At 38.1% G+C, this 24,796-nt stretch overlaps 2 long non-coding RNA genes across 2 annotated transcripts; both read left to right on the forward strand.

Moving 5' to 3' along the window:
* Positions 1-1,971: 1,971 nt before the first annotated feature.
* On the forward strand, positions 1,972-6,311 carry LOC121655549. The gene is made up of 3 exons (XR_006013238.1): positions 1,972-3,718; positions 3,905-3,967; positions 6,282-6,311. It is a non-coding gene; the product is annotated as an uncharacterized LOC121655549 (long non-coding RNA).
* A 2,932-nt stretch (positions 6,312-9,243) lies between these two features.
* LOC121655407 lies at positions 9,244-11,817 on the forward strand. Its single transcript, XR_006013189.1, has 4 exons — positions 9,244-10,270; positions 10,592-11,337; positions 11,434-11,568; positions 11,664-11,817. It is a non-coding gene; the product is annotated as an uncharacterized LOC121655407 (long non-coding RNA).
* The last annotated feature ends 12,979 nt before the right edge of the window (positions 11,818-24,796 follow it).

A 24,796-nucleotide genomic window follows, 5' to 3' on the forward strand; every position in this document is an offset into this window, starting at 1 on the left:
CAGAAATGTCAGTCAAAGCTCATCCAGGTGTCTCATTGTGGTCTGTCTGTGTTACCTGACAGAGTTTCCTCCAGGTGAGGAGAGTCTGGCTTCAGCAGATCACCTGGACAAGCTCAGCTCAGAGAGTCAGAGGATAAATCATCATGTTTAAGTTTAGAAGTGAATCTACAGTTTAGGCCTGAGTCAGTCTGGCTGATCACATGATGGTGGATTTACCCACTCATGTCTTACTTTGTAAAGTCAACACGTGTTAGTTACTCTGATTACTGGGTCTAGTTACTCTGAGCTGGTAGTGATGTCAGCATCACATCTGTTTCTAGTGGCTGAGATTTTGGAAGGGTTGTTTCACAGCAAACCAAACACAAGCATTAAAATCCAGGATCAGGATTTTCTTCACGTTCATGTTTTTGTTCATTAAATAACAGCATGGTTAAAGATGTGTATTTTTTTTTTTTATCAGATGGTGTATTAACTTCATTTTCAGAGCTGGTGAGGACCAGATAATTTCTCATTATGTCCTGGTATATTACACCTGTGAACTGGAAGAGGCTGGACTGTCTGCTTCACATGACTGTAAAATCCTGATAACATGACATGAACATGTTTAAAGCCGTGGTTTCTTCTGGTTGTTTTAGAGTCGGGAACCTCAGGAACACAGAATCTCTATTAGCTGTATTATAGCTGCAGCTATTACAATATGTCTTCATAAATAATGTGCTGGACAAGAGTTGATAACTAGCTTTGGCTTAAAAACTCTGCATGCCATCAGCTACAATATTTTGTGACTATGTACAAATGCAATGTCCCTGTCAAATAACTCAAATAAATAAAAAAAATATTAAGTCAATCTCAGTCTAAATTTATTTTAATTTACATTTTTTTCTAAAACAGTGAGAACCACTGCTTTAAATCAGTCTGTACTTACCAAACAGTCGATAAACCACCAGGAGTTTTTCTCTCTAGTCTGAGAAAAACAGAGAAACAGTTTATTATCTGAGCTGAGAGGACTCAGTCTGCCAGACCTCCAGCACACACACACAATACTGAGGATACCACATTTTAAACTTATTTTACTGTGAACTGTTCAATACGTGTAATTTATAAAACACCAGATAATGAGCAGGTCCTCTCAGGGACGTTATAATGATACGGTCCAGCTCAGATGAAATATAATCCAGTTCAAAGTGATCTAAACCAGTTCTTACAGAATAATGACCTGGCCACAAAAACAATTCACTGTAGCAGTCGTTTCATTTCTATGTAGAGTAGTATGTTAAAGGTCATGTGGACATAAAATCAGTAATAAATACAAGGAATTAATTTTACATCTAGTCAATCTGATGTGTCTCACATTTACAGACAGCAAACAGCTGTAAGACACATCTGCAGTCAGACTGTAGAGTCCTTAAGGTTACTATGTTTATTCTGGTTTCAGTAAAAATCCTCATACCTGTCTGTGCCACCAGAGAAAAACATCTCATCTCTGCTTGTTTTGGTCCCTGTACTCAGTTATAACATTATTAAATATACAGCAGTGCATATTAAACCTTTAACTGAGAATATGAGTTTTCTGACTGGTTAGTCCCTCCAGACAGGATAGTATTAGCAGTTAACTGTATATGAATCCCTCAGACAAAACACACCTAATTATCTACAGGTCTGGTTGAACAGACAGCTAGCAGTTAGCATAATGCTAATCGCTACCTTACTGTACAAGCCTAGTTACTATAAGTGGGATAAGAATGAGTTTTGCTGCTTTCTCCCTAGCTGCCATTTGCCAGGTCATAACTTCGTCACTGTAGTTAAAGAATATACAAATCTGGTGGCTCATTGGTTTGTTTGAATTGGTTTGCTGTTTAACAAGAGCTGGAAGCATATTTATGATGTTAAAAATGAACCTATAGCGACCGTTAGCGTTAGCGACGCTAACGGTTAGCTAGCTTCAGACTGTTAAAAAACACTTGTTCATATGGTTAAAATAGTAATTAATTTCGATCATTCTTGGATTGTTTTTACGTCGCTTACATTTCAACAACATCTCAGGACATGTTAGAGGACATTTACAGGTGTTTATAGTTAAAATATTAATAATTTAACCGTGAGAAATATGGCGTATGCTCACCGTCTGACGAAGCCAGCAAAAGGGGAGGAGGGAGCGCAGCGCGAGGGCCTAGTAGAAACGTTGTGGTGAGTTCACGTGAAGTCAGAAATTCCAGTGCTTGATTAAAGACAGGTAAAATGTGAGTGTTGAATTAGTAAATGTGAAGCTGAAATTAGTTTTAAGTTTTTAAAGCTAAAACAAGTGTTTCAATTAGTTTAAAATGGTGGAAAGGTAAACTGAAATACAGCTAATATAGTTAAACTGAAGTGTTATTGTTAAAGCAGTATCTAACGTAATAACAAAGCTGAATTAAACAATTTAAGTATTTAAAGCTCAAACTGAACATTAAAGCTGCTGAACTGTTTCATTCTTTTTTTTTTATTAATTGTAAAAGGCTGAAAGAACTGAGTTTTGGCAGTTGGAACACAGTCCATCATGTGGCTGAGCACCAAAGAGATGCTTCATTTTCTGATCTCTTCTACCTTCATCTCTAGTCTGTGTGGGTTCTTGCTGTGTGGTTACTCCAGCTTCCTTCTACTGTCCAAATACATGCATGTTAGGTTAATTGTTGACTCTAAACACTGTCTAGGAGTGAATTACTTTGTCTCTGTGTTGGTCCTGTGATGGATTTGTAAGCTTGTCAGCGTGGACTCTGCCTTTCAACTTTGAATTGGCTCCAACACCTAACAACGATGAATCAGATAATAAAGCTATAAGCCCCGAGAAGCCGTGGGTTACAGGGATTTTACAACGGCAGAGGGGTGTGCTAAGGCCCGACGCGAACCTTTAAAAAGGTGCTCCTCCAGGGGCTGCCACATTTTTTCCTCAATGAAAAATTTCCCACCCATACTTAATGCAACCTCCAGCAGGCCTTCTTTGTTTGTCTCCAAAACCCCAATGACTTTCACGGCCATGGCATCAACTGGAACACTTAAATTCTGTGGAACACATAACATATACACATTTCACACCTTCATGAAGATAAAAATTATATACACACACACATCAGGATTATATATATATATATATATATACCTGATCTCTGACGTCTGATATTTGATGGAGGACTTCTGATAGCAGGTATCACGTCTCAGATGTCAGGTAGCTGATAACTGCTATCTGACCTCTGACTTCTGATAACTGCTATCTGACTTCTGATAACTGCTATCTGACTTCTGATAACTGCTATCTGACCTCTGACTTCTGATAACTGCTATCTGAATTTATTTATTTATTTATTTATGGAGCTGAAGTCAACACCTGAAGTTTTAAAAGTACAAATAGCAGAGGAGGACAGACAGACAGTCCTGGAAAACTGTTCCCCACTTTTCTGTCTGTCTGTCTGTCCTCCTTGCATGTCTCCTGCTCTTGTTCTTTCTTAACTTATCCAGGACTGTCTCTCTGTCCTCCGTAGGAGGATTTAAATACTCGACACATTACCATCAACCAATAGTAAGGTGAAGTTTTCATATATGAGTATATGTACGTCAGACACTGTACTGACTGATTTATCTGGTCAGGACGTCTCTTTCTGCAGCCCTGAAGAGGCGAGCAGGGCTAGAGGACCATGATCCAGACATTATCAGAGCAGGACACCAGTGTACGGTAGGATTGCAGGTAATTTCTTTCGTTTATCTTTTTTTAAACATTGTAAAGTAAAAATGAGCAGTAGTCTCAGTCCTCTTCTCCTGCTGGTCTTGTTGTCCTCATCATTTCACAAGACAATAGAGGACAAAGAGATGGTCCTGGAAATCTGTGTTCCCCAGTTTTTGCAGACTGTTTCTCTGTCCTCCTCTCCTGTAGGTTCTTTTGTCTTCAGACACTCTTTGTGAGCAGTGGCAGTGCAGTTTCATTCCAACCAGTCTGGTGAGTTCAAGGTGAAGTGGGAAATTTCAGCAATTGTCAAATGTTCTAGGTTTTGGTACTCCGGCTTCTTCTAGCAGTCCAAATATATAAATGTTAAGTTGATTGATCATAGGACTTAAGGCTAGTGGTTGTTTGTCTTACTGTGTTTGCCCTGTCATGGACTGCTAAGCTGTCCGGGGGGCACCCTGCCTCTCACCTGGGAAATGCTGGTAATTGACTCCAACCCCAAGCATGATGATAAACAGACTAGAAAATGAATGGATGGAAAACAATCAATGAGAAGTGTGGTGCTTAGTCAAATGTGTACTGTGCACCCTCCCTTTGCCATCATACACTTCAAACTGGTCTCGAAATGACATTTTTATTAATGCTTTTAAACAAACACTGTAAACATTAGTGTCTTAAGCAGAACTGGTTTAAATATTTGTATGTGTGTGTCTGTCTGTTCCCTCTCTCTCTCGTTCCATCTCTCCCTCTCTCTCTTGCTCTCTCTCGCTCTTTTTCTCTCCACCTCTCTCTCTCTTTCGCTCCGTCTGTGTCTCTGTGTCTCACCCTCTTTCTCACTCTGTCTCTCCCTCTCTCTGGCTCTATCTCTCCCTCTCTCTGTGTGTCTTTCTCTGGGTCTCTCTCTCTCTGTGTCTGTGTCCACAACATGTGTAATATTATGCAAAAGGGGGAGCTCAGGATCCCCGCTATGAACATAAACTCTGTGTCTATTTGTTACAAGTACAGTACCAGTCAAACGGTTGGACACACCTTTCCATTAAATGTAATAAAAAGTGTGTCCAACCGTCTGACTGGTACTGTATGTGGAAAATGAAACGTTTTGGCTTAATAACAAATTAACATGTACTGCAACATTCAAAACATTCAGAAACTAAAGTAAGTACGGGCAGACACTGCACATTTCTCATGGTTGGTCCACTGGATGAATTGTTGTGACCTTCCCCCCACCAATGATGGCTTTAACGTAAAGGTCCGATTTAAACATTAGGTCTTCAAGGGGTGACCACAGAGACTCCTCAATAAAAAACTTGTCGTTGTCACTGGTGGCGATTTCCAGAAGACCATTTCGGCCCGTCTCGATTATTCCAGTGATTTTGAAGACTTTGTCCTCCTGTTTCACGCTTGTCTGTGAAACACAACATACATTTTTTCACCTTAATGTAAAATGTAATGTCTCTCTGTCTGTGTCTCTCTCTGTATGTGTGTCTCTCTGTATGTGTGTCTTTGTCTGTGTGTGTCTCTCTCTGTATGTGTGTCTCTCTGTATGTTTGTCTTTGTGTGTCTCTCTCTGTCTGTCTGTCTCTTTGTCTGTGTATCTTTCTCTCTATCTGTGTCTCTGTCTGTGTCTGTCTTTCACTCTGTGTGTCTGTCTGTGTGTCTCTGTCTGTGTGTGAGACTGTATGTTTTTCTCATCTATTTTAAAAAATGCATATTGAAGGGAAATTATAGAAATTACCAGCAGCTGTGTATTGGCTGTAGACTGCAGCCGCAGTCCATAGCTGCTTTTGTTGAAGACGAGGTGGCTCAAGGAAACCTCCTTTCCATAGTCTACCTCCAGCAGAGCAGCCTCCCTCCAGAGGCAGATATCCACCTGGGTGTCCTCCTGTAACCATAAAACATAGCATTAATGTTTTTGTCATTGCACACTGTAAGAGGTGACAAACACCTGCCTGACATACAGATATACATCAGGGGAGTCAAACTCATTGTAGGGTTCTATCTTCAGGGCAATCTGATTTCCAGTTAGCCAGACCAGTACAATAACAGCATAAATAACCTATAAATTATGAACTCCACATTTTTTGCTTTGTTCTAAGGAGAAAGAAAAAGCAAATGTACATTCCTTTACATAAAGAACCAGGCACTTAAGAAAAATGAATTGCTGAAATATTAATGTTTCTTTATTTACTGATGTATTTTTCTAAATATTATAATCATTTTTATTTTTTGATAGATGATATAAGAATATCTATCAGAAAGGAAGTCTCATGTCTCCAGACCTTCCTTTCTGAGCAGCGGAGCAGCAGTTTCATTCCAACCTGTCCGATGAGTTTATTGTGAAATGAGAAATTCCAGTAATTGATTGAAAATGCTCTGAAATGTGCTAAATATCAAGAAGAATAAATATCAAGTTTCTAATATGTCAGACCTCAAAGTAACAATGTCTCAACAAAAATTAGATTTCCTTTTTAGTTTTTTTAGTTAGTCTTACACAATGTTTTTTTATTTTTTGTCCCAATTTCTGTGAAGACAATCTTTATTTCCTGGTTAATAGCGCTGATTGTGTCCCTCTGCACCGCCCACCCAGCTGGAGCACCGCCCACCCAGCTGGAGCACCCAGCAACTATAAAGAAATATTATGTAACACTAAATAAACTGCAATCAATCTCAGATGTATCTGTTCATATTTATTTTTATAAATTAGAACAAATGACTAAATAACCAGCATCATTACTGTCATTTAGCAGCTTTTCTCCAAAGGGATTCACCCCTGTGGAAATTGAACTTTAAACTCCTGCATGGCAGTTGGATGCTGAGATATTCAGCCGCTTTTTTCCTACACCAACCACCTGTAGTTTTCTTTGCTACGCACAGTTTGATAAATGAAGCTCCTGGTCATCTACTTTATTTCTAAAACATCAAGCACACTGTACTTTGTATTACACAACTCAACATATCAGTTTATTTCTGGAGCACAATGAAATCTCGTTATCAACTACACTCAGTAAAAACAAAGATAAAAGCATCCTGTTTAATGTGATCCTGTGACTCCGTCCTTTTCTTCCTCACATTGACTCTACTTACCTGTTGCAGCTTTATGTTTTTTAATGGGATTTCCTCGGTCCTCATCTGAATTTTTTTGGGAGCTGAACTCTAAATATAAAAATGAAGGTAAGCATGAATTACATCATTCATTTCCAAGTGTTTATCCAATTACACTATGCCAATCAGAGCTGATGAAGCAGTAAAGCACTATTACGACAATCATTAAAAAAAACAAAAACAAATTGCTCATGTCTTATTTGTACAATCATTTCATGAAACGGACAAAATACACCCAACAACACTATTTTTGTAGTGAGAAAAGATTATAATATTTTAGGATATTACAAGACTTTAACACTTGGATACTTTTCCCTAAAACAACAGGTTATACAGTAGAAAGTGGTCAGTACTAACAGTTTTTTTTGCAATGTTTCATGCTGAAGACTGATCTCACTGAAGTAGTTGGAATGTAGCCTGATCTTTGATGGTTGGTGAGGAGAACTCATACAAAAGCATTTTGTATGTACAATGAAGTGTACAAATGTGGTCATTGCTCAATAAACAGTTAAATAGATAGAAGTTGTAATGTGGATTAAATTTATTGTACACAACCTTTTTCAATTGTGGTGTGAAAACTTACTTCGATGACCCTTCCTTCTACGGTCATATGACCCTGTACCTTCCCAAACTCCCTCAGGTGGATCTTCCTAGAGGGTGGGTCCAGTAGAGCAGTTGCCTCCTTCTTCAAATCTTCAGGCACAGCCACTGGAGAACTGCGCATGAACTGTGTTTTGTTTGTGATTAAAATGGTGTATGGGGGGGAGTTTCCTCTCAAGGAATATCCTCTCATGAGGTAGTTTCTCCCTGCAATCACGCTCTCTGAGAACTCCTCAAATAACACAATTTTTGTAATGATGTTTCCATCACTGATCACTGCCAATTTATTTACTTTTGTCACCATGGGAGTGACAGATCCTTCTGCAAAGTCCCATGAAAGGACTTTGGATTGTGCTTTGGTTGCCACTACATGAACTTGAATTGGTGGCAGTTTGCTGTAGGGGACTGAAGCCTTGGTCTGCAATACAATTTGCAATGCCATCCTGTAACAACATGAAGGTGATACACAGGTAAGAAAGAAAATTAAAAGAATCTTTGATGAATCATTTTAAAAACAGATATAGATTAGAAAGATACTTGTGAATTAAAGTTCAAGGTTCACAAACTAATTTGTTTATAATGTGAAATAAAGTATCCCTGTATAGAATTGACGGCATTTTAGTGCTAACAACTCTTTATGTTCACCAAGTTTTGCCGTCTCGCCCAAAGCAGTGCATCTCCACCATCTGTGACTAGACCAGGGGTCTGCAACCTGCGGCTCCAGAGCCATATGTGGGTCTCTGGACCTTCCACAATGGCTCCTAATACATGGCTAAAAATACTGAAGAACTCATTTTTTTAAGATAAAGATAATAAATGCAGGTTTTGAGCAACTATTGTAATTAGGTTGGAAACTATGGGCTTTTTATATTTATTTATTTATTTATTTATTTATAATTTATGATTTATAATTTATAATAAAAGATTTTCCACAAATATCTACATCACATAGATGAAAGTCTGCCTATCGTCTTTTAGAAAGTTGTATGCTTTTTATTTTAAAACCTAAAAACAGAAATAAAAATGTGGCTCTTAAAAACTAACAAGTCCTATAATAGATAGCATTCAAAAATTATAAGTTATCATTTTTCAAAAGGTCGCCTAACATTTGCGGTTCTAAACGAGCTGGACTAAACTGTACGGTCACCTAACCCTCTGTCTGAAAGAAGCAGGACACGAGCGGAGGATTGCTATAAATGACAGGAACCAGCAACCTATCAGTACACAGAGTTTTGAGACGTTAGAGCCAATCAGAAGCAGAGTAGGGCGGGCATTTGTAAAAACTCCGCTAGGAAAAAAGTTAAAGGAAACCCGAGCTCTGAAAGTGTCAGATAGACCATCAGTCTGGACGAAGAAAGATGTCTCTGTCAAAGTTTATCAAGAAGAGAAAAGTGGACTAAGAAAACAGGGGGGTTAAAGAGGAATTATTATAACAAGTAAAATATGACAAAGAAATATTTTATTATTTGTAATATTTTTGTATAACATATATTTTAGTTTGACAGATGTAACTTCTTGTCTCGCTATTCTCCATATTGTCTATATTACAATATCAAAAACTAAGTGGTCATTTTTCTCCAGAAAGACCACATTAATCCGTAGCTGTGAGGGGTGACTTTTTTTCAGTTATTATTATTATTTATTTATTTATTTATTTTAATTTTTCCGTTTAGGCCTGAATTGAGAATGTAACCCGTTAATTAAAAAGTATTTAGCTAACTAGGAAAACTGCTACGTCACGACCGGTCCCTTGCTATAATGTCAAAAGGATGTCATTTACAGGTAATGTAAATTACTTTTAACTGTTATGTCAACTAAACACACATTATATATATGTTAAACAAATATATATATATATATATATATATATATATAAAAATTTTTAATAATGTTTTAACAACATAGGAAAATGAAAACCTCAAAACCCTTAACTTACCTCTTACTCACTTACTTCTCTGTAGGAATGAATTCCCGCCGCTAGGTGTCTCACGCGCAGCCGTTTTCACGAGAATTCAGCTTCAGTTCTCAGTCGAGTTCTCGCGAGAATTCGGCTCCGTTCATCTACGTGGTCCTTGCCCACGCTGTGCAATCAATGTTGTTTGAAAATGTTTTTATTTAATCATTTTATTCAATGCTTCATGATACTCAACACCTATCATGGAGATTTGGCATATTAATTTATTGCCATCATTACTAGCTTAATGATTCTGGCGTTAGCGATGGATTGAAGTATGTACAACCCAACGCACGGCGGCAGCTAATTCTGTGCCGTTTCTCATCGCTCCATGTTTACGTACGTACATAGTCACTGACACGAGCCAGGTAATAGCAAAAATGTGCCTGTAAACTAAGTACTGCTAATTATACACACGCACACAAAAAGGTTGCCAGCCAAAACGTTAGCATGATAAGCTTGTTGTTGTCAGTTATTGTTGGTTACAGAAAAGATCCCACCTTGTTTTCTAGAAATCAATGTAAAGGTTAAAAATAATGGAGTAAACCTTCCAATTTTTGCAGAAAGAGAATGAAACCACGAAGACCAGAACAGAGGACTCAGCAGCAGAATTAGACAGAGGGATATGTTGAAGTGGTGAGGCTGAATTTTTTACAGTTTAAGGAGACATTTTAGAAGAATTGAAATACTTGACACGTTACCATGAACCAATACTAAGGTGAAGTTTTGATGTATGATTATATGTACGCCAGACATTGTGCAGATTTATTAGGCCAGCAGGTGTTATTGTGCAGAAGACCTCTTTATCAGGAAGCGGTCCAATAACAATGAAGACCACTTCAGGGCTCACCTGGGCAGGACTAGAGGACCAAGATACAGACAGTAGCAGAGCAGGAGACCAGTATACTGCAGGATAGCAGGTAAGGTAAAAATTCCCAAATTTCCCTGAGGACTCTCCAAAGGGATTAATAAAGTATTTCTATTTCTATTCTATTCTAATTTAAGTCCTTTTTCTTTGTTTAAACATTGTAAAATAAAAATGAGCAGCGGTCTCTCTGTCCTTGACAAGTAAGACATGAAGGACAGAGAGACAGTGTGGATGGACTGAGGAACACAGTTTTTTTTTTTTTTTTTTTTTATTTTTATAAAACATATATAGCTCTCTATTTTCAAGTTGTGTTTGTGTATGTAAATTAGCATCAGCCAGCTTTAACTTGTAGGCCTTTGTGGTTTGTTTTCAGATGTTGGAACTCTATTTCATGGACATCATGAAACGGTCCAATGATAATATGAGGAAAGGAACATATGTCAGATGCCACACAGCAAGAAACAGCCACTTCCAGGTTGGAATGTGATGCGATGAGACATAGCAAGATAGCAACAGCTGCAGCAACCACAGGTGCATGTGTCTTGTCTCCTCCTCGTCCTCTGGAGTATTGTCTGCAGCTGGATTGAGCTCAGTCCAACTCATCCTTACTAAGTCACAATTACATGTGTAGTATGACCGGTTTTTGTCCGCTGCAGAACTTTCAAGAGTTGAAGCTGCACAAAAGGAGTCAGGATCAGTTTGGTTGAGCTGTAGTTGCCTTTTTCTAAGATGAGCTGATGTAAACTTGTGCAGGTTAGTAGCTTACTAAGTGTTCCACCACGGGTCCTCCTTGGCTGGATGTGTAAGTTTTTCTAGTGCCTAAAACATGAAGAATGTATCAGTGTTTATGTTGGTTTGTGTAATATGTAGTACATGGTACCGAATACTTATGTTCAAATAAAATGATGGTACAGAATAATTTAGAAAAAACTCTATCTTAAATTAAAAGAATAAAGGACGTAGGTCTTTGGCCTGTGCATTTACCTGGGTGGGTTTGGGTGTGGGTTGATCCTGTGCAAAAGCTGCTAAAAATGACTAAATCGAAACATCAGAAGACTTCACGCGACTAAGAGACTCCTCCTGCCAGTGATCTGGGATATCCTCACAGTAGGAGAAAAGGTGATGAAATGAGTTATTGATATTATAATGATTAAAATATATTCATCCATGTTGCAGATTACAGCATCTAGAGACCATTTACTATGTGTTTATCAGCTCTTCCTCTGCTGTGAGTCTTTCTCTTCACTGAGACCATCGATCCTGATCAGAATAATGTCATCAATACTCCCAAAACATCTGGGTGTGAAACTGCACTGGCCAGGAGGAGACTGGACCTGCAGCACATTTAAAGTATTTATTTATCATGTGTTACGCAGGCTTTCAGCTGGTGGTCTTAGAAAAACTGAGTTAATAACAAAATGTGTTTATCCATTTCTTTTTTTCAGGACCAGTTCCACGTTCATGCCTGCACGACACCATCTGAGCTCTCAGAAAGAGAAACCTGTGCTGAGTCTTGGATCAGAGGCCAAGCATGCTGCTGTTGAGGACCAGCCATCGTTTCTGGACTAACTTCGTCTCATCTGTTCAGCTAAAGGCCTTCTCGGTAAGATTCATCCTTCATGTGTGCAGCAGAGGGCGAACTGGTCCATGGAGGCAGCAGATGATCACCATCTGAGAAATGAAAGCATCACATGGTGAACACACCATACATGTTCACTGTGTCTCCATGTTCTCAGGCTCTCTGGTCTGCACTGGTCAGACACTCCTCAGAGTGTCCATATTCCATATAATCAATTATATATGTGTATTATATATGTGTATATATACATACATATGTGTGTCTATACATAATATTTACATTATTGTGTGTCAGTTGGTGTTATTGTATATTCTAAGAATAATAGATATATTTATAATTATCAATAGAAATGATTATTACAGTGTAATTAATATAGTTACTGGTTATAGAAAGCATCCAGCAGGATTCACACATATGTGTGTTGTCTTTAGATGTTGACTGTACCTAATATTTAGACCTTAACAATAATAAGTTGCCTAATTAAAATGGGGCATTGCAATGACATTTCTACACTTGACATTTTCCTCCATAAACACTGCAAATGCAGCTAACAGCAGGTCCACAATTCAGTTTTCTGACACAGCATCACTGATTGAAGCAGAAGAGACGGCCAAGCTAGCAGAGCCTGGATCATGTTTGTGTGAGTCCTGCTTAGGTGTGTGGTATCTGCTGGTATGTAGGTAAAAAACAGTTTTTACACATGTCTGCATTTAATCTGGGCCAATATAAACCCCAGTTAGGAGACAGTCATCATATAGAACAGAGTTCCCTAACCCTGGTCCTCAAGGCCTATCCTGCAGGTCTAAGATGACTCTCTGCTGCAACACACCTGATTTAAGTTAAATGTCTCTTTGACCAGCTGTGCAGCCTGCTAATGATCCATTAATGTAAAGCATGCTAACATGCTTTAACACTTCTGTTAGTGTTAACATAACTAACATGCTATGTAATGTGCTTATTCAACTAGCTGGGATTCTGGCATGTTGATGGACATAGTTAGCATTTTTGCTAGCATGTTAGCTAACATGCTGTATTTACAGTGTTATTTACAGTAGATGTGTGCACAGTAGTAGAAAATCTGTAAGGATTAAAACCTAAAAACGGAGGTAAAAAGGCCTGAAAAGGTTTAAAGTTGTACTGAAATGTGCTGAAAATAGCTGAAGATAGCTGAAAAGAGCTGAAATGTGTGTGTGTTTATATATATATATATAGAAGTATATATGAACCTCAAATGAGTAGGTAAAATATTTAAAGCTCAAACAGGTGTTAAATGCATTTGAAATAGTGAAAAGTTTAACTGAAATAATCTTGAGATAGTTAATCATGGCTGAAAATGGCTGAAGTCTGCTTGCTGAAGCCTCAGCTGAAATAACCATGAAGCTGAAGTCATTAGTTAAAGTATTTAAAGCTTAATTCAAACTGGAGTTAAAAGGTGCTAAAAGGCTGAAAGGTTGAACTGAAGTGTGCTTAAGATTGCTGAAGATGGCTGAAAAGGGCTAAAATATGGTTGTCGAAGAAGTATATATGAAGCTTAAGTCAATAGTTGGAAGGATTTAAAGCTCAAACTGGTGTTTAAATGTAGTTAAAATGGTGGAAAGTTGAACTGAAATGTGCTTGAGATAGTCAAACATGGCTGTAAATGGCTGAAGTCTGCTTCCTTAAGCACCAGCTGAAGTAATCATGAAGCTGAAGTCAGTAGTTAAAGTATTTAAAGCTGAAAGTGAATATTAAAGGTGCTGAACTGGTTGAATGTAGAAGAAATGATTGTAAAAGGCAGAAAGAGCTGAACCAGAGTCGAATTGGCAGCTGAAACACAGTCCATCATGTAAGTGAGCAGCAAAGGACATGATGAGAGGACAGAGGAAGAGAGATAGAGGAGGACATGTGGCCTGTTGTAATGAGAAGGACAAGAAGGAGACAGGAGAAGAGGACAGAGAGACATGGCTGGACTCAATAGGAGGCCAAAACCAGGTGAGATGTCCATAATCTGGATCAATAGGACTGAATGAATCAGGTGAAAAGTCAGCTGGCTGCTCACAGCTGAGAGCACTCAGTGAGTTGTCATGACAACGGCCCCTCACTTAACTGACAAGCAGAGAGCAGAACTGCACTGTTCCAATCACTTTGCGCACCTCCCGAACAACTCTTGTTTAAGAGAAAACTATAATAGTTGTCCGAATAATTTTTTCACCGTGAGCGACAGGAGGGTCTGGGGAACGCAGGGATGTGGTTTATTTTACTGTAGTGTGAACAGAATTTAAATGGTGACGAGTTAAAAACACATGAGAAATGCATTTTCCTCTTAGAATCCAGATTTGAATGGAAGTCTATGGGAGCAAAAATAGACTTTTCCTCGCTTGGAGAGGCATAGCTCGAGATCTGTAAATCCCAGCTCTGTCATTCTTGGTTCTCTTCGAAGCCAACTAAAATTCCTCCGTTTTGATGTATAATTTATGTCTCTACGATGAAAGTTGTAGGAGTTATGAGAATTTGTTTGGAGTAGCGGAACAGGCTGAAAAGCTAGAGGGCGCTAGAGTGGGAAAGATTTTGTTGAAAATGAAAATTTTTATGATTTTTAAACTTCCATAAATCCAAAACCGTAAAACATATCGGCAAAAAAAAGTCATTTTTAAATAGCGCAATCCGTTGTGAGTTGTTTAAAGTTTGAATGGTGTTTCTAGCTGAAAGTATGTAAAAGTAGTAGGAGTTGAAAGAAGCAGAAGTTTTTGAATGAGCTGAAAGGTTTTCAATTGATTTCAATGGCAAAATATTTTTGTTTAAAGTTAAATATTTTAAAAAGCATAAAAGTTATAAATACCAAAAGTCAAAGCAGGAATGTCCTGAACGAGCTGAACGTTTTGATACCAAAATTGTTGAAATAGCACAAAAAATGCAGAAGGAGAAAGGTGCCGAAAAACGGCGGAAGAATATGGAATAATAATAATAAAGAAAAACAGGAAAACTATAGTGTGAATGCTTAACAGCATTCACACAACTAGAAAAAGCTGTTATTGCATAACAGCATGTGTGAATGCTGTCATGCTGAATGATTGGAATAAAATGCTGAAAAGTGGCTGAAGATAGTTTAAAAAAGGCTGAAATGTCTTTTTGAATAAGTAATTTATTAAGCTGAAGTGAAAGGTTGAAGGACTTAAAGCTCAAACGTGGAAGTTAAAAGGTGCTGAAAGGCTGAAATGTTGAACTGAAATGTGCTTAAGATTGCTGAAGATGGCTGAAAAGGGCTGAATTATGGTTGTTGAAGCAGTATATATGAAGCTTAAGTCAATAGTTGGAAGGATTTAAAGCACAAGCAGGTGTTTAAATGTAGTTAAAATGGTGGAAAGCTGAACTGAAATGTGCTTAAGATAGTTCAACATGGCTGAAAAGGGCTGAATTATGGTTGTTGAAGCAGTATATATGAAGCTTAAGTCAATAGTTTGAAGGATTTAAAGCACAAGCAGGTGTTTAAATGTAGTTTAAAAGGTGGAAAGCTGAACTGAAATGTGCTTAAGACAGTTCAACATGGCTGAAAAGGGCTGAATTATGGTTGTTGAAGAGGTATATATGAAGCTGAAGTCAATAGTTGGAAGGATTAAATGTTTAAATGTAGTTAAAATGGTGGAAAGTTGAAGTAAAATGTGCTTAAGGTAGTTCAACATTGCTGAAAATGGCTGAAGTCTGCTTGCTGAAGCACCAGCTGAAGTAATCATGAAGCTGAAGTCAACAGTTAAAGGATTTAAAGCTGAAAGTGAATGTTAAAGGTGCTGAACTGGTTGAATGTAGAAGTAATGATTGTAAAAGGCAGAAAGAGCTGAAAAAGAGGTGAATTGGCAGCTGAACCACAGTCCATCCTGTAAGTGAGCAGCAAAGGACATGATGAGAGGACAGACAGAGGAGGAGAGATAGAGGAGGACATGTGGCCTGTTGTAATGTGAAGGACAAGGAGGAGACAGGAGAAGAGGACAGAGGGACATGCCTGGACTCAATAGGAGGCCAAAACTAGATGAGAAGTCCATGATCTGGATCAATAAAACTGAATGAATTAGGTGAAAGGTCAGCTGGCTGCTCACAGCTGAGAGCAGTCAGTGAGTCGTCATGACAACGGCCCCTCACTTAGCTGACAAGCAGAGAGCAGAGCTGCACTGTTCCAATCACTTTGCGCACCTCCTGAACAACTGTTCATTAAAAGAAAACTATAAGAGTTATCCAAATAATTTTTACACCGTGAGCGCCAGGAGGGTCTGGGGAACGCAGGGATGTGGTTTATTTTACTGTAATGTGAACAGAATTTAAATGGTGACAAGTTAAAAACACATGAGAAATGCATTTTCCTCTTAGAATCCAGATTTGAATGGAAGTCTATGGGAGCAAAAGTAGACTTTTCCTCGCTTGGAGAGGCATAGCTCGAGATCTGTAAATCCCAGCTCTGTCATTCTTGGTTCTGCTTCGAAGCCAACTAAAATTCCTCCGTTTTGATGTATAATTTATGTCTCTACGATGAAAGTTGTAGGAGTTATGAGAATTTGTTTGGAGTAGTGGAACAGGCTGAAAGGTTAGAGTGAGAGGCTAGAGTGGGAGAGAGTGGAAGTGAACATTCTAAAAGTTATTGATTTTGAAACTGCCATAAATCAATAACTGCTAAAAGATATCAAAAAGTTGAATAGAAGTTTAATAGCCCAATCCCTTGTGAGTTGTTTAAAGTTTGAATGGTGTTTCTAGCTGAAAGTATGCTGAAGTTCTAAGAGCTGAAAGAGCTGAAAGTTTTGAAGGAGTTGAAGGCTGAAGTGCTGAAATCCTATTGATTTCAATGGGAGCTGAAGATCAATAAATTGATCAATAATTTGAAAAGTTGAACAGATATCAAAAAGTTGAATAGAAGCAGGAATCTCCTGAACGAGCTGAATGTTTTGATACCAAAATTGTTGAAATCGGCTGAAGCTAGCTCAAGATGTGGAACGACTAAAAACAGCGGAAGAATAATAATAATAATAACTAGAAACAGCTGTTATTAGCATAACAGCATGTGTGAATGCTGTCATGCTGAATGATTGGAATAAAATGCTGAAAAGTGGCTGAAGATGGTTGAAAAAGGCTGAAATGTCTTTGTTGAAGAAGGATTTATTAAGCTGAAGTGAAAAGTTGAAGGACCTAAAGCTCAAAGTGGAGTGAAAAGGTGCTGAAAGGCTGAAAGGTTGAAAGGTTGACCTGAAATGTGCTTAAGATTGCTGAAGATGGCTGAAAAGGGCTGAAATATGGTTGTTGAAGAAGTGTATATGAAGCTTAAGTCAATAGTTGGAAGGAATTAAAGCTCAAACTGGTGTTTAAATGTAGTTTAAATGGTAGAAAGCTGAAGTGAAATGTGCTTAAGATAGTTCAACAAGGCTGAAAATGGATGAAGTCTGGGTGTTGAAGCATCAGCTGAAGTAATCATGAAGCTGAAGTCAAAAGTTAAAGTATTTAAAGTTCAAACAGAATATTAAAGGTGCTGAACCGGTTGAATGCAGAAGAAGTCATTGTAAAAGGCAGAAAGAGCTGAAACAGAGTTGAATTGGCAGCTGAACCACAGTCCATCATGTAAGTGAGCAGCAAAGGACATGATGGGAGGACAGACAGAGGAGGAGAGATAGAGGAGGACATGTGGCCTGATGTAATGAGAAGGACAAGGAGGAGACAGGAGAAGAGGACAGAGACATACGTGGAATCAATAGGAGGCCAAAACCAGGTGAAAAGTCCATAATCTGGATCAATAAAGCTGAATGAATTAGGTGAAAGGTCAGCTGGTTGCTCACAGCTGAGCGCACTCAGTGAGTTGTCATGACAACGGCCCCCCACTTAACTGACAAGCAGAACTGCACTGTTCCAATCACTCTGCGCACCTCCCGAACAACTCTTGTTTAAGAGAAAACTATAAGAGTTATCCAAATAATTTTTTCACCGTGAGCGCCAGGAGGGTCTGGGGAACGCAGGGTTGTGGTTTATTTTACTGTAATGTGTACAGAATTTAAATGGTGACGAGTTAAAAACACATGAGAAATGCATTTTCCTCTTAGAATCCAGATTTTAATGGAAGTCTATGGGAGCACAAGTAGACTTTTCCTCGCTTGGAGAGGCATAGCTCGAGATCTGTAAATCCCAGCTCTGTCATTCTTGGTTCTCTTCGAAGCCAACTAAAATTCCTCCGTTTTGATGTATAATTTATGTCTCTACGATGAAAGTTGTAGGAGTTATGAGAATTTGTTTGGAGTAGTGGAACAGGCTGAAAGGTTAGAGTGAGGGCTAGAGTGGGAGAGAGTGGAATGAACATTCTAAAAGTTATTGATTTTGAAACTGCCATAAATCAATAATGCTAAAAGATATCAAAAAGTTGAATAGAAGTTTTATAGCCCAATCCCTTGTGAGTTGTTTAAAGTTTGAATGGTGTTTCTAGCTGAAAGTATGCTGAAGTTCTAAGAGCTGAAAGAGCTGAAAGTTTTGAAGGAGTTGAAGGCTGAAGTGCTGAAATCCTATTGATTTCAATGGGAGCTGAAAATCAATAAATGATCAATAACTTGAAAAGTTGAACAGATATCAAAAAGTTGAATAGAAGCAGGAATCTCCTGAACGAGCTGAACGTTTTGATACCAAAATTGTTGAAATCGGCTGAAGCTAGCTCAAGATGTGGAACGACTAAAAACAGCGGAAGAATAATAATAATAATAATAATAATAATAATAAGAATAATAAAGAAAAACAGGAAAACTATAGTGTGAATGCTTAACAGCATTCACACAATAAGAATAATAAAGAAAAACAGGAAAACTATAGTGTGAATGCTTAACAGCATTCACACAATAATAAATAAAAACAGGAAAACTATAGTGTGAATGCTTAAAAGCATTCACACAACTAGAAAAAGCTGTTATTGCATAACAGCAAGTGTGAATGCTGTCATGCTGAATGATTGAAATAAAATGCTGAAAAGTGGCTGAAGATGGTTAAAAAAGGCTGAAATGTCTTTGTTGAATAAGTATTTATTAAGCTGAAGTGAAAAGTTGAAGGATTTAAAGCTCAAAGTGGAGTTAAAGGGTGCTGAAAGTCTGAAAGGTTGAACTGAAATGTGCTTAAGATTGCTGAAGATGGTTGAAAAGAGCTGAAACATGGTTGTTGAAGAAGTATATATGAAGGTGAAATGAAGAGTTCAACAATTTAAAGCACAAATTGCTGTTTAAATGTAGTTAAAATGGTGGAAAGTTGAACTGAAATGTGCTTAAGATTACTGAAGATGGCTGAAAAGGGCTGAAATATGGTTGTTGAAGCAGTATATATGAAGCTTAAGTCAATAGTTGGAAGGATTTAAAGCACAAGCAGGTGTTTAAATGTAGTTAAAATGGTGGAAAGCTGAACTGAAATGTGCTTAAGATCGCTGAAGATGGCTGAAATATGGTTGTTGAAGAAGTATATATGAAGCTTAAGTCAATAGTTGGAAGGATTTAAAGCACAAGCAGGTGTTTAAATGTAGTTAAAATGGTGGAAAGTTTAACTTAAATGTGCTTAAGACAGTTCAACATGGCTGAAAATGGCCGAAGTCTGCTTCCTTAAGCACCAGCTGCAGTAATCATGAAGCTGAAGTAAATAGTTAAAGGATTTACAGCTGAAAGTGAATATTAAAGGTGCTGAACTGGTTGAATGTAGAAGTAATGATTGTAAAAGGCAGAAAGAGCTGAAAAAGAGGTGAATTGGCAGCTTAAACACAGTCCATCATGTAAGTGAGCAGCAAAAGACATGATGAGAGGACAGACAGAGGAGGAGAGATAGAGGAGGACATGTGGCCTGTTGTAATGAGATGGACAAGGAGGAGACAGGAGAAGAGGACAGAGGGACATGCCTGGACTCAATAGGAGGCCAAAACTAGGTGAGAAGTCCATGATCTGGATCAATAAAACTGAATGGATTAGGGCAAAGGTCAGCTGGCTCCTAACAGCTGAGAGCAGTCAGTGAGTTGTCATGACGACGGCCCCCACCTCAGCTGATAGGCACACATAGAAGAGACCAGAGCTGCACTGTTCTCATCACTCTGCGCACCTCCCGAACAACTGTTCATTAAAAGAAAACTATAAGAGTTATCCAGATAATTTTTTCACCGTGAGCGCCAGGAGGGTCTGGGGAACGCAGGGATGTAATTTATTTTACTGTAATGCGAACAGAATTTAAATGGTGATGGGTTGAAAACACAGGAGAAATGCACTTTGGGCCCAGAGTCCAGAAGGCCTTTAGAATGGAGTTCAATGGAGGGCGTAGGTAGACTTTAGAGCAGCGTAGCTCAAAATCCGTAGCTCCCAGCTCCATTATCATCCAGGGTTCATTTGTAGCCAAGAAGATTTCCTCCGTTTTGATATATAATTTGTGTCTGTACGATAAACGGTGTAGGAGTTATGAGAGTTTGTTTGAGGAGTGAAAAAAGCTGAAAAATCAGAGTGTGAAACAGATATCCAAGTTTTAGTGATTTTTAACCTGGCATATCTCATAAACCAGAAAAGATATCAAAATTCTGAATAGAAGATTTATAGCCCAGTCCCTTGTGATCAATTTAAACTTTGAATGGAGTCTCTAGCCCAAAGTATGCCGGAGAAGAAAGGTTTCAAAGGAGACCATGTTTTTGGAGGCTCTGCCAAGATTCCCCATTCATTGCTATGGAAATATGGTGGGTCGAACAACCCTCGATATCTTAAAAAGTTTAATAGATACAGACAACAGGAGTCATAGCAGACATCTACAGGCCGAGCCGATCGATTTGATGTATGAACGGAGTCTGTGGGCCGAACGCTGCGAGAGGAGTAGGCGGACGACCGATGTTCACACCCCAGAGAAGAGGGAAAAACAATTCTATCACTAGAAAAAGCTGTTATTGCATAACAGCATGTGTGAATGCTGTCATGCTGAATGATTGAAATAAAATGCTGAAAAGTGGGTGAAGATGGTTAAAAAAGGCTGAAATGTCTGTTGAATAAGAATTTATTAAGCTGAAGTGAAAAGTTGAAGGATTTAAAGCTCAAAGTGGAATTAAAAGGTGCTGAAAGGCTGAAAGGTTGAACTGAAATGTGCTTAAGTTTGCTGAAGATGGCTGAAAAGGGCTGAAATATGGTTGTTGAAGCAGTATATATAAAGCTTAAGTCAAGTGTTGGAAGGATTTAAAGCACAAGCAGGTGTTTAAATGTAGTTAAAAAGGTGGAAAGCTGAACTGAAATGTGCTTAAGATAGTTCAACATGGCTGAAAAGGGCTGAATTATGGTTGTTGAAGCAGTATATATGAAGCTGAAGTCAATACTTGGAAGGATTTAAAGCACAATCAGGTGTTTAAATGTAGTTAAAAAGGTGGAAAGCTGAACTGAAATGTGCTTAAGATAGTTCAACATGGCTGAAAAGGGCTGAATTATGGTTGTTGAAGAGGTATATATGAAGCTTAAGTCAATAGTTAGAAGGCTCTAAAGCACAAGCAGGTGTTTAAATGTAGTTAAAAAGGTGGAAAGCTGAACTGAAATGTGCCTAAGACAGTTGAACATGGCTGAAAAGGGCTGAATTATGGTTGTTGAAGAGGTATATATGAAGCTGAAGTCAATAGTTGGAAGGATTTAAAGCACAAGCAGGTGTTTAAATGTAGTTAAAATGGTGGAAAGCTGAACTGAAATGTGCTTAAGATAGTTCAACATGGCTGAAAAGGGCTGAATTATGGTTGTTGAAGAAGTATATATGAAGCTGAAGTCAGTAGTTGGAAGGATTTAAAGCACAAGCAGGTGTTTAAATGTAGTTAAAATGGTGGAAAGTTGAACTGAAATGTGCTTAAGATAGTTCAACATGGCTGAAATGGCTGAAGTCTCCTTGCTGAAGCACCAGCTGAAGTAATCATGTAGCTGAAGTCAATAGTTAAAGGATTTAAAGCTGAAAGTGAATGTTAAAGATGCTGAACTGGTTTAATGTAGAATAAATCATTGTAAAAGGCAGAAAGAGCTGAACCAGAGTTGAATTGGCAGCTGAAACACAGTCCATCATGTAAGTGAGCAGCAAAGGACATGATGAGAGGACAGACAGAGGAGAGATGGGGGAGGACATGTGGCCTGTTGTAATGAGAAGGCCAAGGAAGAGACAGGAGAAGAGGACAGAGGGACATGCCTGGACTGAATAGGAGGCCAAAACCAGGTGAGAAGTCCATGATCTGGATCAATAAAGCTGAATGAATTAGGTCAAAGGTCAGCGTGCTGCTCACAGCTGAGAGCAGTCAGTGAGTCGTCATGACAACAGCCCCTCACTTAACTGACAAGCAGAGAGCAGAACTGCACTGTTCCAATCACTTTGCGCACCTCCCGAACAACTCTTCATTAAAAGAAAACTATGAAAGTTATCCAAATAATTTTTTCACCGTGAGCGCCAGGAGGGTCTGGGGAACGCAGGGATGTGGTTTATTTTACTGTAATGTGAACAGAATTTAAATGGTGACAAGTTAAAAACACATGAGAAATGCATTTTCCTCTTAGAATCCAGATTTGAATGGAAGTCTATGGGAGCAAAAGTAGACTTTTCCTCGCTTGGAGAGGCATAGCTCGAGATCTGTAAATCCCAGCTCTGTCATTCTTGGTTCTCTTCGAAGCCAACTAAAATTCCTCCGTTTTGATGTATAATTTATGTCTCTACGACGAAAGTTGTAGGAGTTATGAGAATTTGTTTGGAGTAGTGGAACAGGCTGAAAGGTTAGAGTGAGACCTAGAGTGGGAGAGAGTGGAGTGAACATTCTAAAAGTTATTGATTTTTAAACTGCCATAAATCAATAACGCTAAAAGATATCTATAAGTTGTATACAAGTTTAATAGCCCAATCCCTTGTGAGTTGTTTAAAGTTTGAATGGTGTTTCTAGCTGAAAGTATGTAGAAGTAGTAGGAGTTGAAAGAGGTGGAAGTTTTGAAGCAGTTGAAGGCTGAAGAGCTGAAATGCCATTCATTTCAATGGGAGCTGAAAATCAATAAATGATCAATAACTTGAAAAGTTGAACAGATAACAAAAAGTTGAATACAAGCATAAATGTCCTGAACGAGCTGAACGTTTTGATACCAAAATTGTTGAAATAGGCTGAAGCTAGCTGAAGTTATAGCGTGACGAAAAACGGCGGAAGAATAATAAGAATAACTAGAAAAAGCTGTTATTGCATAACAGCATGTGTGAATGCTGTCATGCTGAATGATTGGAATAAAATGCTGAAAAGATGGCTGAAGATAGTGAAAGATAGCTGAAATGTGACTTTTGAAAAGTATTTATTAAGCTGAAATTAATTGTTTAAGTATTTATAGCTCAAACTGGAATTTAAAAGTGCTGAAAGGTTGAAAGGTTGAAGTGCAAAAACTGCCGCTGTCCATGGTGCTGTCAGGAGGTGTGTGAACGCTCACAACAGACAAACAGTGCTGCTGTCCATGGTGCTGAAGGAAACAGAACATATCGGACAGACCGAGTGCTGAAATGTGGTTGTTAAAGATAGTTTGGATATATTTCAAATGAAGTTATACTTGAACTATATGATTCTCAGGTGTAAGGGTCTGAAGTGGTGAAAAGTGGAATAAATCATTGTAAAAAGCAAAAGAAAAGCTGACACTGGTGAGAAAATATGATGAAACGATGAAAAGTTTAACTTAAATGTGCTTAATATAGTTGAAGAGGTTTGAAGACAGGTGCAATCTGCTAGTTGACAAAGTATTTATGCAGCTGAAGTTAACACTATTAGTCTTTAAAGCTCAAAACCTGAAACCTTCTGCTGAAGTCTTAGCACAAGTAGTAATTAAGTTTAATTCAATAGGAGAATAATCTCAAACTCAGTCTGACAATATTCAAAATGTGCATTTTTATTATTCTTTCTACAAAACAGATCAGTGGAGTTTGTATAAGTAGAAGTTAGACATTTTTAATCAAGGAAGCCATAGATTACATTGAAACTCAATAACATGTAAATGTAGTAACATGAATGACAATTTGAAAAATAAATGTGGCAGAAATTAATTTTATAACAATGGAACAAATTAGACTTTTTAGATTAACCAGAGTTTGATAACATTTCAGATTGAATAAATATAACACATCAAAGTAATATCACTATTAGAAAAAAAATAGCCATTTTAACAAAGAAAGCAGAACATCTGCAATTACAGCACAGATTTTAAACATTTTCTCCAAGAAAATGTGGCAATATCCAAAGCAAATATAATTTATATTAACATTATGACTGAAACATTCACAAGTACAATACAGTTTAACAGATATATTAAAAAATGTAAATAAAATAGTAGGAGAATCTAACTAAACAAAACAAAAAAACAAAAAAAAAAGGAGAATTCTCCACCCTAAAGAAAGCACTGGCTTTGTTTGATAAACGTAATCATATTAAATGCCAGCAATTATATGGAATAAAACATTGGAAAATCAAAAAGCTATTAATAGCACACACTCAAACAAACATCACCCTTTGTCGGGCATTAATAGTAATAAAAAAAATACATATCACAGTTTAAATGGATATGTGGAGCCCATCAGACTTTTCTTTTGTGCTTCGATGTGGGTACACACAGTCTTTCATAGACCCAGCCCCACTGCAGATAATGATATTATTAGTGAACTCTATGAACACATAACCTGAGTTACCCCAGGTTGAACGTAAAACTACAAGACGACTCACATCTCTGGATGTGGCCTGTGTGACCTCCTCAGTAGTTGTGGGCATTTCAGAACTACTTTGAACACCCTGAGGATCATTGTTAATATATTTGGTCACATTATATTCTTTATATGATGTTTGTCTCTAACTGGGGTCTATATTAGTCCAGGTTAAGTGTATATATGTGTTTTCTACCTACATACCAGCAGATACCCCACACTTGAGCAGGACTCACACAAACATGTTCCAGGCTTTGCTAGCTTGGCCGTCTCTTCAGCTTCAACACTGTGATGCTGTGGTGGTTAACTGAATTGTGGACCTGCTGTTAGCTG

This window comes from Melanotaenia boesemani, chromosome 2 (assembly GCF_017639745.1).
Source record: "Melanotaenia boesemani isolate fMelBoe1 chromosome 2, fMelBoe1.pri, whole genome shotgun sequence".
Taxonomy (NCBI): Eukaryota; Metazoa; Chordata; class Actinopteri; order Atheriniformes; family Melanotaeniidae; genus Melanotaenia; species Melanotaenia boesemani.